Below are 18,569 nucleotides of genomic sequence, written 5' to 3'. Positions count from 1 at the left end.
TTAGTAATAACTTAATCTAATGTATTTCCTTAGCACACACAATATCGTTCTTGAAAAAACCGAAGTGAAGCAGGTCCTCCCTGAAGTATACCCAACAACTTCGAGAATTTCCCGCCGACGTAATTTCAGCGAACATGGCAAAGGGATATCGGTTCATTAGATTTGGCAACGTTGCGTTGTTTACCCCGGTTTTTTCGAGCTCTCATCAATCTTGTCGAATCTACTGACAGATCAAGTTGTTCGATGCTCTGTGTGCGGTTCTCGAGGAGGTTTTCGAACTTAGTTCCGACTCGGTGCCTCTTTTTTTCGGTGGAAAAGTTCCCGCTCGATTGAGGGGATTACTTAGGGTAAGACGGGAATTGCAGGTGAACAGGAAAAAATCACGAAACTCAGAAACTGTGTCAATCCGTGCTCCACAAAAAGCTCCTGTTGTAAACTCGCATCACGGATGAGGATTTTTCCCCTGGTGCCTAATAATCCGATCATCGGGACTGATTGATTTTTACACGAAATTCTTCATTGGCTCATCTAGGTTCAAGGTCCTTCAGAAATAGAGGACATCTAGGAGGAAATAGAGGAAATCTAGGTTCAAATTTTAGGAGAGGACAAGAACATGTTTCAATGGGATCAAATAAGTTCCAAAAACAAAATATACAACTATGCACTTAAATCGTTAAAATGAATGTCAACTTTATAATTTGGGGCTCGTTCCTCTTTAACTTTTAAATTTCACATGGATCCATCAACATTTCAAACATCATTACAATTCCACCTCAGAAAATTGGAAAAAAGACCATACCTCATCTCCGCCCCTACGGTATCTGTATGAACACTACCCACAAGCGCAAATGTCCAAAAGCGCAAACCCGAAAAGCGAAATGGGAAGCGCTAAGACTCGCGCAATTACCTGTATTGAACATAAGGTGAATACAATTTGCAATCAAATTTCTAAACTTAATATATTCGCCTTTTTTCATAATTTAGAGTACCCATTTGCGCAAATGAGTCCCTTCTTCCACCACCCCAAAAGCGCAAAATGCAGATTTGCGCTTTTTAGGTTTGCGCTTTTGGAAACTCACCATCAGTATGAACCACTTTTTTTGCTTTAGCTTTTGAATATCCGACAACGAGATAAAATTCACGAACATGCTCCATGCCCCTTGGGAAAAGACCGATTTCTCAATATTGGTACTCGTCGATCCATCAACATAATTTGCTTCCGATGATACACATTCCGTACACCCACTCGGTAACGAGAAGGGGTAGGTTGAGCTTCGGAAAGAAATTCATCAAGCGGATACAACCAGCCGTTGAATGGACTGGTGAAGTGCTCACTGCTCAGCTTATGCAAATTAGATTGACCGAGCAGAGTGGCTTCCGCCTTCAACTTGTTGACGCCAGCGAATCCCACTTGTTGCGCGGGTGTTGGCTCAACAAGTAAGAAGGCACTCACGGTTTACTATCGTTACTCCACTGATTCCAGCCGTCACGCAAGGGTTGTCACGAGCACGAAGTTGAACGGGAAAATGAGTGACCTCGCGTTCGCGGGAGAGAACCCGGTGCATTGATGAAAATCAACGAGCTGATTGTTGAAATTGTAGACACAGCGATAGACAAAGAAGGCATAGGAAGTATTCAGCGATCTTATTGGTTGAAAAGGATGCACTGGGGAAAAAAGTCGCTTGAATCTAGAGTCCAGACTCTAGAAAACAATAACAAGAAAAAATACTCTTGATTCAATCGGATTTTTGCTTAAATCGAGAGCTAATCCTCTTAATTTAAGCGGATTTCCTTTTGATCCAAGCAAAAATCCGATTGAATCAAGAATATTTTTTCTTGCTATTATTTTCAAGAGTCCGGACTCTAGATCCAAGCGACTTTGTTTTCCAGTGTGGTTCTTATTGACTAAGGGAGAAAATGATGTACTGACTATAGGGTCTCTCGTGGGTCAATGTTAGTTAGTCTATCTACCTACTTTGTCCACTGCAACCTACCGCTTCCACCAATTGGAATCCTCTATATTTCTTTTGTCCTCCTTGTCTTTAGCTTTATCTATTCATTTCAAGAATCGGCCCGTTGGAGGGTAGGCATTCGATCGACATGATTCGATCGAAAAATATAAACGTGAACCGATCGACGCCGATTCGGTCGACAAATGATAAGAGAATCGATGTCAATTCGATCGACATGAATCAATTGAAAAGTAAGAACGTAAACCGATCGATGCGGTTTGATCGACAGTTACTTTAAGAAAAAAAAACCTCACTGTCGATTCGATCGACCTGAATCGATCAAGCATTAAAAACGTGAGCTGATCATATAGCGACTCGATCGACAAAATTCCATCGATCCACGGTGTAAGTCAATCGATTCACGTCCTTTTCGACTGATTAGCGACTTTGCCGATCAATTCATGGGTTTGTCAATCAATTCATGGATTTGTCGATCAATTTATGGGTTCGTCAATCGATTCACTGGTTTTTCGATCAATTCACGAAATTCATGTTTGAGCTAGATACTATAATGACTTAAATTCTGTGACTTTTTCTGGTATTCTTAATTTCAATGCATGCAATATAATGCAAACTTTTTTTTCTTATGATGAGGGGGAAAAATCGTGTCAAGCAGGTTTTTAGTTTTGATAAATATTTGCTCAGTTGAGCATACTGCTTGCTCCTGGCAATTTAGTTTTCATGAATATCCCTCTTCTAAACCGAGCCATTCAAGATTCATACAAGGATTGGATTGAATTCTTTGCAGCAACTATTCGAACGCCAGTGCAGTCATCTTGCCTACTCAGAAATTTGCAGGCGCTTTGAAAATCGTCTGAAATATTACATCTTTTAAAGTTTGTGGCAGTTATGATGGAATGACAGACGATGAAATCAAACAGAATGAGAGAAAACACAGGAATGAAATGATTAAAGATCACAAAATACTTCACGAACCAAGCTGTAATTCTGATTTTATATGACAACATGCCCCATAGATTTTCCAACTTACGAGTATGTACCTACTCGAAATTTTACTGTAAATCTTTTGAGTTTTTAATAAAAAATTGTGAAGACCAAGACTAAGAAAAAAAGAAGGAGCAGGATAAATTGACGGAGGTTAACTCAAATCGACCGATTTTCTTTTCAAAGAGCCGATGACTTCTCCGAAAAAGGATCATCACATTACCGAGAGTTTCTTTGTTTGTAATAAGAACTTATGCAGTTGATTTTATTAGTTGTTTCTTCCAGTTGCCAGAATTGGAGGTCCACTTCAACATCGTAGCTAGGTAGATCATAAGTTTTGGAGATGATTCTGAGAAACTGTTCAGATAAGTTGTCAGATGGCGGAAAAGTTGGCGTTTTCGTACATGTGAACGGATTGCCTCCAGAGATCATATTTTTTTTTTCTTTATTTTTTTTTCAGATGAGTCAAAGAACTCTAGTGGTTGAATGTTTTCCAGAGCTGATTATACGTGCAACGCATCGAAAATTTTCTGAATAATTATGATGCCTAACAGTAACAAGATCCTCAGCAAATGTCTAGAGGGACCGTGGAAGCATTTCACAGGATCGGATAATCGCGATGCAGCGGCAGACCTAGATAATTTAGTGATCTCGAATGTTTTCATTTTTTTTTTTTTTTTTTTTTTTTTTTTTTTTTTTTTTTTTTTTTTTATTTATTATTTTTATGAATTAGATGGTGCACTTACTTGACAGTGCGCTATTTGAACGCATTGTCACCGGTATACAAGAATGCGATAGGCAGGTCGAAATCAAAAAGCTATCCTCATCGGCCGAGCGCTTAGTTACTGAACAAGCTCATTCTAAGTTCCTACTTTAAGTGTCTCGCCGACCCGGTTCACCGTCCATCTGGCACCTTTACTTTGCCACTAATTTGATCATGGAGGAACTTTTCTGACACTGCCGGTATTTTTAGCGGTTCAAGCTTTTACAGGACCGACGTACTTAATTACTCCTCGAGATAGCATCTAATTTTCAAGTTTCCTTCTGAAAGTTTTGACGATTCCGTTAATGCTTAGGCTGCCCCGTCATTACGGCGAATTGAAGCAAAGCTCAACTTTTGCGTTTTTCGAGGAACCAATGTTCATGTCATCTACGACTCCCGAAGAAGCCCTTTGAAATTTCGGCTCTTTACAATAATGGGCGAGGAACTTTTTATAATCGTTCGTATTTTAAACACCAAGTTTTGTCTTTTTGCTTCTAACCTCGAGCTTCAATTATTTGACGGTTTTTTCTATGACTTATGGTATTTTTAGTACGAATGTCAGCAGAATTTACCGAAAATAACTCATTCAGTTGCAAGTTTTGACCCCGAAAGTACAATGGGTCAGTTGCGATGGTTTCGCATGAACCCATCGCTGCCTGCATGAACCCTCAGGCGTTGCCAAATTTTCTTTGATAAAACACAAACCCCCTGATAAACTTATGAATATTTTCCTTTTAATTTTTCACGGAATTATGTTCGTATTTTGATCTAAAACTACTGACAGGGTTAGGGGGGATATCTTCAAGGGAAGATATTCATAATTTTTCTCAAAAGTAAACAGGTCATCGAAGGAAATTTGGCGACTCTTGAATGTTCATACGGCGTTATTCCTAAGCACGACGAAATTGTCATGCACTCCTTCATTCCATACACATTTTGAGTGTCAGAAATGTATTATTTCACAGTCAAAATGAATGTGCATGTTTATGAAAGAAACTTGAATTTTGATGTACCTAATACACGAAGCGCAAGCCGCTAACTCGATTATCAAGAAATGCGGAGGGAGACCGCTGTCACACTGTGCGAGTTATCGAGCGACCCGGACGTTTCCGAAATTCCTGCTGCGTTTCCACCGGACAAAAGATTTGAAGTTTGTACCGAATTAGGTTCCATATTCTCCGACCCTCGCCGCACAATGATCGAGTCAATAGAGGAGGTCGGACAACATTTGGAAACTTTAAAAGCTCATAACTCCGTTCGTACAAAACTTTGAGGTTTTAAATGTGGTTCCATTGGTTTTCTCGTAAAGTTTTCTTCTTAAAACACCCCTTGAAACCTAAAACTAGATAAAATTGACATCAAAATTTGCAGTCAACAATTTCATGTCCGACCTCTCCAATTAACTCGATCCACTGTGCGCCGGCTCCGAGTCGCGGCCAGAGCTACTCTTAACAGCCGCGTATTATTTTTACGCTGCCTCAAAAAATAGCTAAAAAGGGGAAGCTGGGGCCGGGGAATTCCGCCCAAATGGCGGGCAGGAAATTGGAGCGGCACCATGGCCACAATGCCAGAGTAAATAAGGGCCAGTTTTGAATGAAAACACTTTTACAGATCCGCTCTCTACTCGCTCTGCCTGCCGCGGCGAGGCGCGGCCCAGCGAGTCCTGGATCAGCAATGCTTTGTCAAGTCACAGGAAAAAGTCCTAGTTATTGTACCCATTCACAATAGCTCTACCCTAACGATATTCTCATTGTATTCTGGTTTTTTTTTACAAAAACGGAAAGGAAAAACTCAATTTCTTGCGCTTGGCCGCAGCCCTGCCAATATGAATCTTAAATCCTAACTGGCGTTGGCTAGTCATTAAGAAAATTTCAATTAGTATCGCAATTTACGGAGAAGAAATTTTAAAAAAATATCAAACCTCTCATTGAAGAATCCTCTTGAAACTGTTTCCCTTTATTCATGAACTTCGACCTGAATTTTCATTCTCTATCTCAAAAGAAAGCCTGGTTTAATAGCAATTACTGAGCTCATACAGTAATTCTTCAACTGGCATCATTCACGAGAAAAATAGGTCGAAACTGCTTAACAAAAATGTAGGTGCCCCTATTCTAACTTTAAAATAAATCACCTTCCAAAGTCACATGAGTGAAAATATGAGAGAAACTGAGTGCGCGTAAGCATGATCGCTTCTTTCGATCAATTCACTACTCTTAAGATCTATGGTTCTATCGTTTTTGTTCTTCTAAAATATAATTGTAAATTACGCCAGAACTAATAAAGCGCTGGTATCGAAATTCCAATTATTAGTGAGGTTTCAAGAGTGCATAAATGATCGAAAGCAGAAACCAAAGCTGGCTATACGGGGCTGACAATGCGATTAGGAATTCTATGCAGAGTCTTTGCCAAGTTAGTGGGGAACGCAGCTCTGTATGCTTTCATCGCTCTCGCGTTGGAGGCTCCTGAGCAACAACTTTATAGAAGTCACTAATGGCTTCGTCACAGCGTTTCTAAACTCTCGGGGGAAACGTAAACCGCCATTATGATATTATTAAATATCACACCTACACGAGCAGCAAAACTTGGAAGTCCCGGAAGTTCGGACAAGTTTGAATACGATTTTCCGGATATCTAAGAATCCACGTGGATTAGAAACTTGACGTTTCGTATCAGCGGTGTTAATAGATTTTTTTCGAATTGTTTACGCAAAAAGGTAACTGCATGATCATCACAATAGGCTACCCGTCAAGGTATGCACTAAAACATCATGTTATACGTTTCATCCTCAGATTTTTTAGCGAAAGCGTTTCCAGCTCGGAGGTCAACCCCAAAGAAATAAATGAACATGTGCACTTATCATATCGAAAAGACACATTAACCCATTGACTTACAATGACGGCTCCCAGCCGTCATCGCAGCGCTGGGCCAGCTCTGCAATGACGGCTCAGAGCCGTCCGCTGATTGTTCGCGTTATTTCGGCAATTCTCCGGTAGATTGCGTTCTCATCAATGTTTATATGAGTAGTGTGGCCACCCTATGACTTATTGTGTACGGTAATTTCTTGTTTTGTTGCGGTATTTTCATATTACTGAGCGTTTGCACATGAAATAACCTCAAAATTTTCTGATTTTCGCTGATCTTGCGATTTTTGCGATTTTGACAGCTATAAACCACTTAAAAAAATCATTGTGTTCAAAGTTTTCACCATTTTTCTCAAACGTTGTATTGTGAATGCTTATTTTGTCAATTTTCACCCTTTGAGAAATAATTTCTGGATTATTTTGAAGTGTTCAAAGTTGCTGATTTTCGCCAAATTAAATCGTAATTCCTGGCCCGGCAGGGTCAAGTTAAATCATAAGTCAATGGGTTAAAAATGCGTAGCTTTGATGTGAAATTTCAGAATCTTACATATTTTTTTATATAACTTTTTTAAAAACAGAATTGACCCAAATATAGTCGAATTCACTGTGAAACTTTAGAATGGGTGGCAAAAAGGCACAACGAATTTAGAGAAATGTGGACTTGTTTCTGTTTTAAAGGATAAATTATGTTTAGCAACTTTCATCGTCACAATCAGAGTAACGTACTTTTCGTATTTGCACATAAACATAGCGCGCGTAGTATCAATGCATAAAAAATATACATTATGTCATTTACGTTATTGCCATTTAACTAATCAATGGCTGAATCCGGGAAATGCTTATCTAAACTGCAACGCTTAATAATCTTCGATTTAATTTTTTTTTGTCCAATGAAAACTAATCAACATTTTTCCGTACAATTTCGTGTGATTTTTTTTTTTCAATGAGTGAGGAAAATTTACATTAAATGTCAATATAAACTGTTGGTTGTTTTTTTTAAAAAAAAATAAAATAAAGCATACGAGTGGAAACTCATGATATAACAATCTGAGTTACGCATTTTTTGACCTTAGCCATCGTATGGTTAAGTATAAAAACTAATGACTTCCTCAGGAGTTTATCACCGAATTTCTGTCATTTCAATCATTTTCTGCGTTTAATTTTAAGGGGATAGCATGTAATGAAGTGCTATAGTGCGTATTTTTCCCCAAAAATTTTCATAAAAAGTTGCGTTGATGTCTCTAAGCAGTGAACCAATTGTTGAATCGTCATCAAGAAGTCAATACCTTGATCGATGAATCCATATCGTAGGAATCCGATTCGTTGATCTGTCATACAAAAACGATTCAACAATCCACGTCGGGGCGCTGACGTTAAAACTATCGGAAATTTCGACTCAATCTTGCAACGTTCCGCTTCAGCTGTTTTTCTTCGGAAGAAAAAAATTGGATTCGTCGCTTCGTTTGGGAACGTGATACCGGACCCGTCCACCCACGGACTTCACCGCCCTTAGAAGCGTGGGTCTTTGCCGATTTATCCTCCCTAAGTTTATTTTTAGGCGCAATGTAAACCTGATACAGCCGATTTACTAATTAAAGGCTTGTATGCAATGAAATTCAATTTTTTTTCCTGCTATTTTTCCAACAAACGAACAAATAAAATAAATTATTCTGAGTCTGTAAATTTTAGCAGTGTTTACGTAAATGTTTGTTTTTTCAGCTTGGAATCGTCGATATGTCGAAATGGTGCATTTAAAGATAAAATGGATGTATTTCTGCCAAACGGAACTATGTGCACTACGACGTAAGCCCTGAAATGCTTATACTCTTATGGGTCTCAGGACTCATGTCTTAATGCACATAGCTCCGTTTGGCAGAAATACGTCGAAATGTGATGATAACTTTTAAAAATTACATTATAATTTGAAGATACCTTTCACATACGCTTGAAGCGCATTTTCTTAAAACGCCGGATTATGTTGATAAGAATTTTTCACGTTATATTTTAACACTTTTAGTAGCGGCAACACAATGGACTTGAAATACTTAGACACAATAGACTTAGGCGCGTCAAACAAGCAATGAAGCTCTAGAAATTATATGGCTAGTTGTTATATTTTTATCAATAGCATTCAATTATATACAGTATTTTAACAGACATTCTACACGCAGTAAAGATAGTACCCTGATTACTCTAGTTTTTTTAATTTGGAATTAATTTTGTCCGAAGAAACAAACAACGTGTGGCCTTCATACATCCGTTTTCCCAAATACCTGTCCAAAATGTCCAAATAAACACATCTATAAGTTGAAATTTTGGTAGCATAGTATCTTTCGTCAATGGGGTTTGATATTTGAAACGAAATTACTACAATTACAGTACGAATTACAGCCTACGAATGAATAAAATTTAGATGTATACGCTCATTTTGATCATGTAATTTCCAATTGTTATTGCTTGAATTACCATTGCTTATCTGCCGGAATTATAAAATAATTAATTTGAGAGTTTAATTTTTGATACAGAGGAAATAGGTGCATAATATAATTGTTCTTTATAACTGAATATTCCAGGACATTATTGGTAAAACAAAAGATGCACCTAATTTATATACCCGAGGAACGACATGCACATAATTTACAGACGCTCCTTCACTCTGGAGTTAAATGGAGGTAAGTCATAAAGTACAATTCTATTAATGACACCGACTTGGCAACTCCTGGCGAGTTATTTTAGTCTCCCTCCCTTACGAGGCAGCAGATAAGTGCTGTGTAAAACGAGTAGGTTTTTCCAGTGTTTTTCTTTTAATGAGCTACATTACACGAGCGCCTCTCGTGAAAATTTAAAAGCTGATGACGTCACGAAAGAAACACTCCAACACCTGAGCTATGGGGCGCTTCGGAGGAATATGAGGGGTGTCTGAAGAACAGTATCGTCGACTTCCCTCCGCTTAATGCGATTAAGATGAATCGACAGGCTTATCCTCTCTGGAGGGAGTTTGGGAAGGCAGATCTTTTAAGCGTTTCGCTAACGGCTACGCCTCCGGTAATATCATTTTTTCTACTATTGTTTCTTTTAAATTGTTAACCGTCTTGGAGAATTAAGAGGCTGTCTCTTGTATCGAAAATTCAAGATATGGATATAATTTTTGGTTGTAGGATGCATATCGTCAACCTCCGGTCAAAGTATCACAAGCGGCATGCGACGGTTAAAAATTTCCGCCGCCATTTTTTTTTTCACAGAGAAATTGTTCAACGAAGCCGTCCAAAAATTTCACCGAATATTTTTTTTTGCGCAGCTGATAAAATTCGGTGAAATGTTCAAACAGATTCAACCAACAATTTCTAAAAAAAAAAAAAAAAAAAAAAAAAAAAAAAAAAAAATGGCGGCAGGAATTTGTAAACGTCGCATGGCGCTTGTGATACTTTGGCCGGAAGGTGACGAAATCGATGTCTCAAGTGAAAAAACACGCATCTTTGTTGCAGTGTTTCAGAATCGATGCTCGTATTTTACTTTTTTGGAGGAGAAACAAGTTAGAAACGCGGTTTGTGCAATTATTTTCCCCATGCAGATATTTGCATTTGCAGATTGGCGATAAATAGTAGTTCCTGAAAACAAAAAGTATAATCCAACTGGACTGCATCTTGCAATGTGGAACTATAAATTCTGACTCATCTGAAAAAACTCTTACGTGCATTGGGAAACTAATGGCACATACGTATAGTTTTTAAACCGGGCCAGAATTTATAGTTCCAAATTGCAAAATGCGATCCAACTAATCGGGCGGCAATTATTGGGGTGTTTATACAAATGGCCGAAAATCGCCACGGCAACATTATCATTGTGCAGTTACTAAATTAAATCGTCGGAAGTTAGAAACCGCTGCTCCGTGTCACCGGCAGTTTGTGACCACACAGAGATACGTATCATTTTTGGAAAAAGCTTATTTTCATTTTGCGAGCGACGCCGATACGCACACTGCCGTGTTAAGGAAAAACGCCGTATAAACCTTCAGACGTTGCCAAATTTCCCTCAATGAAACCCGAATTCAAAGGGAAAATTACGAGTATTTTTTTCTAAAATTTTCAGACAATTTCGTACGCAATTTAATCTAAAATATCTGAAAATTTCAAAGAAAAATGTGCATGAATGTCGTCATAAGAACGTGTTGTATACGGCGTTCTTCCTTAGCACGGCAGCACACAATCCAGGGTCATGATTTTTGTTCAGTCAGTTCGGTAGGAATCATGCTGCGGCATACGGCGGTAAAATAGAATGAATACGCGTTGATTACGGCGCAGAGATACAACTATTCGTGCTTGATGAATGTCCATGTTGCGTCTACGAAATTGAAGGCGTTTTAGCACGCGTTAAGATCTCACAATGTTTCCGCTCTATGCTGCCGTAAGTAACGCGGAAGAAGTTGGCAACGCAGCTCGACGCGCGGTGGGAGATCCGTAACGTGAGTGCACTGAATACGTTAAGTTAATTAAAGTTGAGCACGACTCCGAATCAACAAGTCGGCTTCGAGGAATCGGGCCAAAACAAAAGGCGATGGAAAGAATGGAAACCTCGGTGCCGTGAAATTAACGTCTAGGAGCAACGCTGCCAGCATTTTGAGTCTACGTCACGGAAAAACATTCGTCAATTGTACGGGGAATCATTCATAGATGGAAATCCGTGGTGCTTTAATCCATAAAAGAGGCGGTAAACACGATGATATAAACACGAAAGATACTGATGCTTAATTTATAGATCGAAGAAAGAGACCATTCTGTGATGCACGCTCATGTAAAATGTTCTGGGAAAATGGGGAGTGTTAGGTCAGGAGCAATTGCTTTTGAAGACAAGATTAAAAACTTTGACCTCAGCGCCGATGCTAACTATGAGGAGTGCTTCGAGATACTAAGGTTAGACATTTGGTCAGTTTTTTCGTCGGTTTGTTAGTAAGGCAAACCCTACTGACCTGACGCTTACCATTTCCCCAAAATGTTTTTGAAAAATGAAATTTTGAAATTTAGAAAAAGAGCTATTTGGTACTCAAATACATGTACTTCAAGGAAAAATAGAGATGTTAGATCTTCATTCAAGAATTTTTCAGATTGCGAGTAAAATTATTTCTAAATTGAAAGTTGTCCCTTAGTTTGTGACTCTCCACGCAATTTTAGGTGGTTCTGTGAGACTAGAAATTGAATTGTTTCCTGACATGCTACCTCAGTTACCTGCGTTATACTTCAAGACTTGCTCTTCTTGAAAGTACTTCTACTTTGATGTATCCAAACATGAATAGTTCTCATGTATTTGACCCATTAATTACTTTTGGGGGAGCGCGATCCCAAAATCTGTTTAAAATTACCTTCAAACTCAATAAGTTTGACGTTTTTTATTCTCTCTTCTTCAGTAGCACATTATTGTCAAACCCTCTCGTGAGACGAGAGGAAAGGTCTTTGTCAATTCCGGGAGAAGAAAGATTTACTTCTTCTTCAAAGAAAAGCCTCCTTTAAGGAGGCAGTACCGCGCCGCGTCGTTACAGCGTAGTAAGACTCAAGAATCCACCATTAATTCTACCTTGCTTGGCAAAGAGGGCTGATGCACATTCAGATATCATTAGATTTATGCATTTTTTGTTTAAAGCCTTAAGAAACTTAGGCAATTACACGGGTTAACGTATACTGCTATGCAACGCAATTCTAGTTGCAAAGGTTGATACTGTGTGTCTTTCGAATAATTGAGTGGTCGGATCTGAAGTTTTGAATTATGGAGTGGTCCGGACCCAAAACTTCGAATTGACCACTAGACAAAGTACGAATTTCAGCATTCTGATACATGTTTCTCAACCAAAATTTCACGTTAAACACGATGCGCACAACGAAAATTACCGAAATCAACTCCTTCCGAAGATATTTTATGATTATTGGTGCTTGAATTGAAACCACCCGCTCATGAAAATTTAATACTCTACGTGATTAACATCGCGCGCTAAACGTTATCATGAACGTCTTTGCGATGAAAAAATCTGGCAACCTCAATCTTGACGCTTTGACTCAGCTATAGCAAATTACTTATAGTTTGAAAAACACATGGTGGGAAATGAACATTGCTCGATTGAGAGGCTTGCTGAAACCGTTGTAGTGCGCGATTTGACTTACGTAGCGCTTTGAGTTTCTTGTTAGCGCGGGCAGTTAAAATTCCTCGTAGCCAATGTGAAATAAAAATGTTAATATATCCGTTAGGAGTTGGTTTCAGTAGTTTTCGTTGCACGAATCGTGTTCTACATGGAATTCTGGTTAAGAAACATGTATCAAAATGCTTAAATTCGTACCTTGTCTAGTGGTCCATTACCGAGAGTTGATTATATAATCATTTTAAAACCTGGCTTTCTTTACGAAAATCGTGAGTCTACCTGCAAAACTCAATAGAGTTGATCTAAAAGTCGCTATTAAATCTCACAATATTTGTTAGGCTCCTACATTGGCCACGAAATTCATATTTGTCGGACGGAGACCGCAAGAGACATTTGGTGATAAGTAACATTCTGAGAGGATATTTTCACATACCATCCGAATTTTTAAAATAAGTTCCTCCTTGAAAATTTGCGGACGAGATATTTTAAATTTTGAACGCACTCTGGCGACCTGGCCAGGGCTTTGGAGTGCAGATAAAATTAAGCCAGGTATTCAGCGTGAAACTCGTTTTTATAATGAAAGGAAGCGGGATTCTTTGTAATTCCCTGTGCCGCAAATTCATTCAGACCAGTCCCTGTCTAGAGATATGAATGCTGAGTTTAAAGGAATTTAGCTGTTGCTCTTCTTTCACCGGGAAAGCTTATAAAGTCACGGAACGCTTCGTGGATTTTCAAAAATGGTGGATTAACGAAATACAGATCGGACTACCTGGGAGTAGAGTACATGTATAGATACACCATAAAAAAATAAAATTTAAATTAATTAAATCAAGAATTGGAGTTCATCAAGGCGAAACATGGCATTAAGAGTGGAAAGACGCAATGATTCTCTCAAGGAAATTTTATCAAGCCTGTTCCCTCTTCCTTTTAGTTCTCTTTTCATCCTTTTTCCATAAAGGTATGAAGAAGAGATATGAGAAAAAGGTACGGAGAAGAGAATTTGTTTCGTGAAGGGGCGTTGTTCACTTTTGGAAACTGCATAGTCGCGTTATTGTTGAACCCAAACTTATTTATTTGCCAGAGAATTTTCAAAATCCGCCGGTGTTCTAAAGTGATGTGCGATAAAATGGAGTGATTTTGTCTCTGGTTTAACTGAAGAAAATCTCATTTTATATCCATCAGCAGAGAAATGCCGAGTATTCTCATTCTGTAAAGCATTATTAAATGAATAAATGACTGAGAGAAAAACAACATAAATTGTATGAAATCGAGATTCATCAAATTCATCGGGTTCCACCTCAAGGAAAAGGGCAGGCGCCCCGAATACTGAAAAAAGTGTTCTTGAGATATATTTTGGCTTAAAGCGTCGTTTCTCGTCGACAATATTTTTTTCTTCCTTCAGTCAAATCCGTGCAGATTTAACTCCAAATCAGTTTTTTAGTTTTATAAATCGTAGTCTTGCTATCGTTAAATTCAAGTTAAAAAACGCTAACGAGATAACGTTATTTTTTAACTCGCAAGAATGAAAATTTGGTAACAGTAACGACGCTTTAAGTCAAAATAACATCTCAAGATTTTTTTCTTCTTGGAAAGTTTCGGTATTTTTATTTCATGTTTTGGGAGTTTGAATTTATTTTTTTGATTTCATACAATTCATGTTGTTCTTGCTTCAGTGTCGATACTTACAGTTTGTCACCTCGTTTTCAGTTTTCCCGGGTCCGTTGAGTAAATTATCGTTTATTGCGTCAGTGTACTAAAATACATTAAGCAATATTTGTTGGAGAGCCAAAAACCCAAAGCCTACGGCTAATAAAATTGTCGTCGACTAAAGTTTAGCAGAATTTGATTGATTTTCGTCAGTATTAAACATGTTTCAGGGTCTGTGTTATGCAAATCACTCCCTTGCCCCATGGCCCTTCCTCCATATACACCCCTCTCAATCGACCTAAATTAATGGAGTGTGACAGTCCGCTAATGAGGAATGGTGGCGCCCTGGGTGGCGATTCTGGCACGTTGCACGAGCGTTTTTCGTACGTGTAAAGCCATAGTAAATAATCGAATTTTCGATATCGATATCGATTTTTTTACATTCATTTCAGTGTACAAAACCCGGTGCCACTAACTCGCAAGAATCATTGCTGTGTGATCTAGGAAGGAGGGAATACGGACGAAGTCTACGCACAAAGTCGCTTCAAGTTTGGTGACCAAATGCACTGGTCAAAACAGGTAGGTTTGCAAAAAAATTAGGAGGGCATTATACATCGGAGGAATGAACCTCGCCATCCAAAACAGCATGTGATATTTTGACGCATTTAAATCAGAGACATGAGCCTTGAGAGCCATAAGAATCATTTATGACAGAACTCATGTCACAGTGGATTGGTTCCTAATATTTAAATACGCCCATATGTTCTCAAGCATGACGTGGATGTAATCAAATGTAGTTCATGTTGAGAGATCTGCATGACCTTTTTTCTTTGGTTTTCGCAAATTTTTCGGAATATTAAATTATCCTCGGAAAGGCTCAACTTTTAGGGAGAATTTCAAATTTACGAGGAAAAATTAAGCTAATCCAAAACATAGAGGTCAACGCTAAGATTTTACTTTGATCCGATTCCGAACTTTTTGGCAGACCAAAAGTATAATAGATTGACCAAAATAATATAGCACTACCATTATCGATTACTAGCCGGGGAGTGCCCCTAGACCCCCGGCTCCTCGCTTCGCGATGAACTTGCGACTCGCTCCGCGAGCCGCCCCTCATACCTATTAACTTTTAAAATAATAATAATAATGATAAGATAATATCTTCGCCACTTTGGAATAATAATTTTAATTAATATTTATAAAAATATAATTTTGACAATCTGACTGAATATTCGAGTCTCCCGTCAAAAAATAACCCCGGATACCGAGTTTCACGAAAATCGATCGAACAGGAGCCGACTTAGCATTTTAGGCCACGGCCGCATCTTGGATTTTGAAATTGTGAAAATCTGACGATAAATTCGAGTTTCCCGTCAAAAAATACCACTAACACCAATTTTCAGCACAATGCACGTAAGCAACCTCGTATCCACTATGCATTCCTATAGAAAGAAACAACTTTCACTCTTGCGGACGTCCTGGAAAACGTTTTCTGATCGGAATAATGTTGATCAACTCCTAACGACGATACCAAGTTTCAAGAAAATAGCTCCGGCCAATTTTTTCCTGGGAGAGGGGGTGGCAGAGTGAGCCGGTACGGCAGCTTTATTTAGAGTAATATTCCGTAATTACGCACTGAAAAAAAATCTCGGTATATTTACTAAGAAAAGGGTAAAATTACCAAGAATTCAGGGTTCTATTTGATCCCAGTTTTTTCTCGGTAAAATTACCATTTATGGAATTGGTAATTTTACCGAGAAATCTCGGTAAAATTATTCAACTTTCTCGGTAATTTTACTGGACCTTGGTAAAAACGCCAATATTTTGTATAGACTGTGGTAGAATTACCGAGATAAAATGTCAAAGTTACCGGCAATTGATTACCGTTAAAAATGGTATTCTTACCTGAAAAAAAAACAGTAAAAATACCGGTTTTAGGTAAGCTTACCAGTCTGTCTTGGTAAAATTACCAATAATTGGTAAAAAAAAGTGAGATGGTAAAGGTACCAACGGACCTCGGGAAAAACGCCGAGAATTTTTTTTCTGTGCGAATTCAATCCGGCAAAAATCAAGCCATAATCCAGGAAAACAGAGGTCAACGCTGAGACTGTACTTTGATCCGATTCCGAACTTTTCGACGAACCCAAAATAAAACGCAATGGACAGATTACTAAACCATTACCATCATCGACCATTGTCCGCGATCACAAATTCAATCCGGCAAAGGCGAGCTTGACCGTATCCGCATCGGCAACGCGGGTTTTTGCGGGGTACATTACCTCCAATTAAGCGCCGAGCAGAGGAAATGGATTGACGCAAATAGGACGTTGAGAAATCGCCGGCCGCAAAACGAGTTTCCAAGGCGTCCTGATGAGCCGCAGTTTGTCAAATTTGACCTTGAGGCGAGGGGGGGGGAGGGGAGGGGGTGCGTTTGACCCAATTAGCACCGAGTCCCTGCCCCTGCCCGGCCCGGCTCGCCGAGCGATGCTCCCTCCTCACCCCGAGATGAACGACGCGGCGAATCGTCTGCGAGAGGTAAATGGAACCGAAAGATAGGGCCGAGCGGGGGATGCTGCCGTGTTGAGAAAAAACCTCGTAAGAACATTCAAATGTCGTCAAATTTCCCCTATTATGACTTCAATTTCGAAAACAAACAAGAGAGCCCCCCCCCCGCCCTTTTTTCAACTTTCATTTAAAATACGACCTAGATGTGTTTTTACAATACTGCAATGCTAAGGAAAAACGCCGTATGAACCTTCAGGTGTTGCCTTTGATAAAACGCGAATTTCCTGGTAAACTTACAAATATTTTCCTCCCGATTTTTCAGATAATTTTGTTTGCAATCTCACCTAAAGATTCTGAAAATTTAAAGGAAAAATATTCGTAACTTTCCTCTGAAATAAACATTTTATTGAAGGAAATTTGGCAACTCTCTAATGTTCATACGGCGTTCTTCCTTAGCACGGCAGAATAGGTGTACATAGGTAATAGTATGTGCAGGACTTAAATAAGCGCTCCCTATCGCTTGACCGCTTTAAAGGTTTGGTGTATTTTCCTTTTGAATGTTCGAGTGCGTGATAACAGCCGGAATAAAATTCTCTAAAATAATCCGAAGCAAAATATTTGCAAGATTCCTGGGTTCTTATTTTTCCGCGGGAAGTTTGACAATGTCTGAGTATTCTCAGGACATTTCATCTGACGGAATGGAGTTGTGTGCCTACGTCGCAATTTTCAGTAATAGCGGGCTCAGAGTGATGTGGGTCGAAAACAACGAGAGTCCCTTAGTCACTAAGACTTTAATCGTCACGTCAATAATTTTAGAGACGGAATTATTTTCCTCCCACACGGTTTTAAGTGTCGCTATATTTTAATCTGAGCTATATCTCACGTAAAAGGTATTTTTAAGTTAGTATAAAATTCAATTTAAGAAATTGGATATTTTTAAATGATAAAAAAATCGGGCATATAATTGTGCTTCCGGCCGTAAAATAAATTAAGTAAGGCCTAACACACCCTTGCATTAAAAATAAGAGAAACAAAACCACCACAACATGGAAATAGAGCAAAGTGAAGGATGCGCGTTGATGACGGCGCGGAGATACAACTATTCGTGCTTGATGGATGTCCGTGATGCATATCTGCAAAATTGAAGGCGCGATGGTGCAACGAATGAACTCTCAATGTTTCGCTCTATGCCACGAATGAGGTGTCGCTCAGACTCGGGAGATGAGTTTTAAAAAACGAGGCCCGAATACGTCTCTCCTATCTTCGGTTTTATTGACACTCGATTTTTTATTTGTTTTTTAATTTGATGTCAAATTTCTGTTTCAGGGTATATTTGTAGACCTTTATCTAAAGCTCATATAAACGGGCCCCATAACTCCCTCCTAAGAGATAGTCAGGTTACTTTGACCCGGCTTGAGATTTTTAGGGTTAGTCGTCAAAAAAATCCCTGACACTTGATTTTTTCTTTGTTTTTTCAATTTGGTGCCTAACTCTGAAGGTTACGACGTTTCTGTAGACCTGTGTTTATAACTCGTATGCACCGATTTCATTCAACCCGCGAGACACATATTTTAAACAAACCTCGGGCCAATTTGAACCGGATTGGGTATCTGAGGGTTATATCATGTAAAAATAACATGAAACTGTTAAACGGGTGTAGAACCTTAGAGAAATGATGAACAAGGAAATCCACAAACTATCATCGTTTGTGT

General features: G+C 38.9%; 1 long non-coding RNA gene across 1 annotated transcript in view; it reads right to left on the bottom strand.

Annotated features, from left to right (window-relative positions):
- The window catches only part of LOC140224273 (uncharacterized), a 123,245-nt gene that overhangs the window by 850 nt on the left and 103,826 nt on the right, over positions 1–18,569 (bottom strand). The gene's annotated exons all lie outside the window — the stretch shown is intronic.

The sequence above is a fragment of the Bemisia tabaci genome, chromosome 3, assembly GCF_918797505.1.
Source record: "Bemisia tabaci chromosome 3, PGI_BMITA_v3".
Lineage (NCBI taxonomy): Eukaryota > Metazoa > Arthropoda > Insecta > Hemiptera > Aleyrodidae > Bemisia > Bemisia tabaci.
This window is presented reverse-complemented; position numbering and strand designations above follow the sequence as displayed.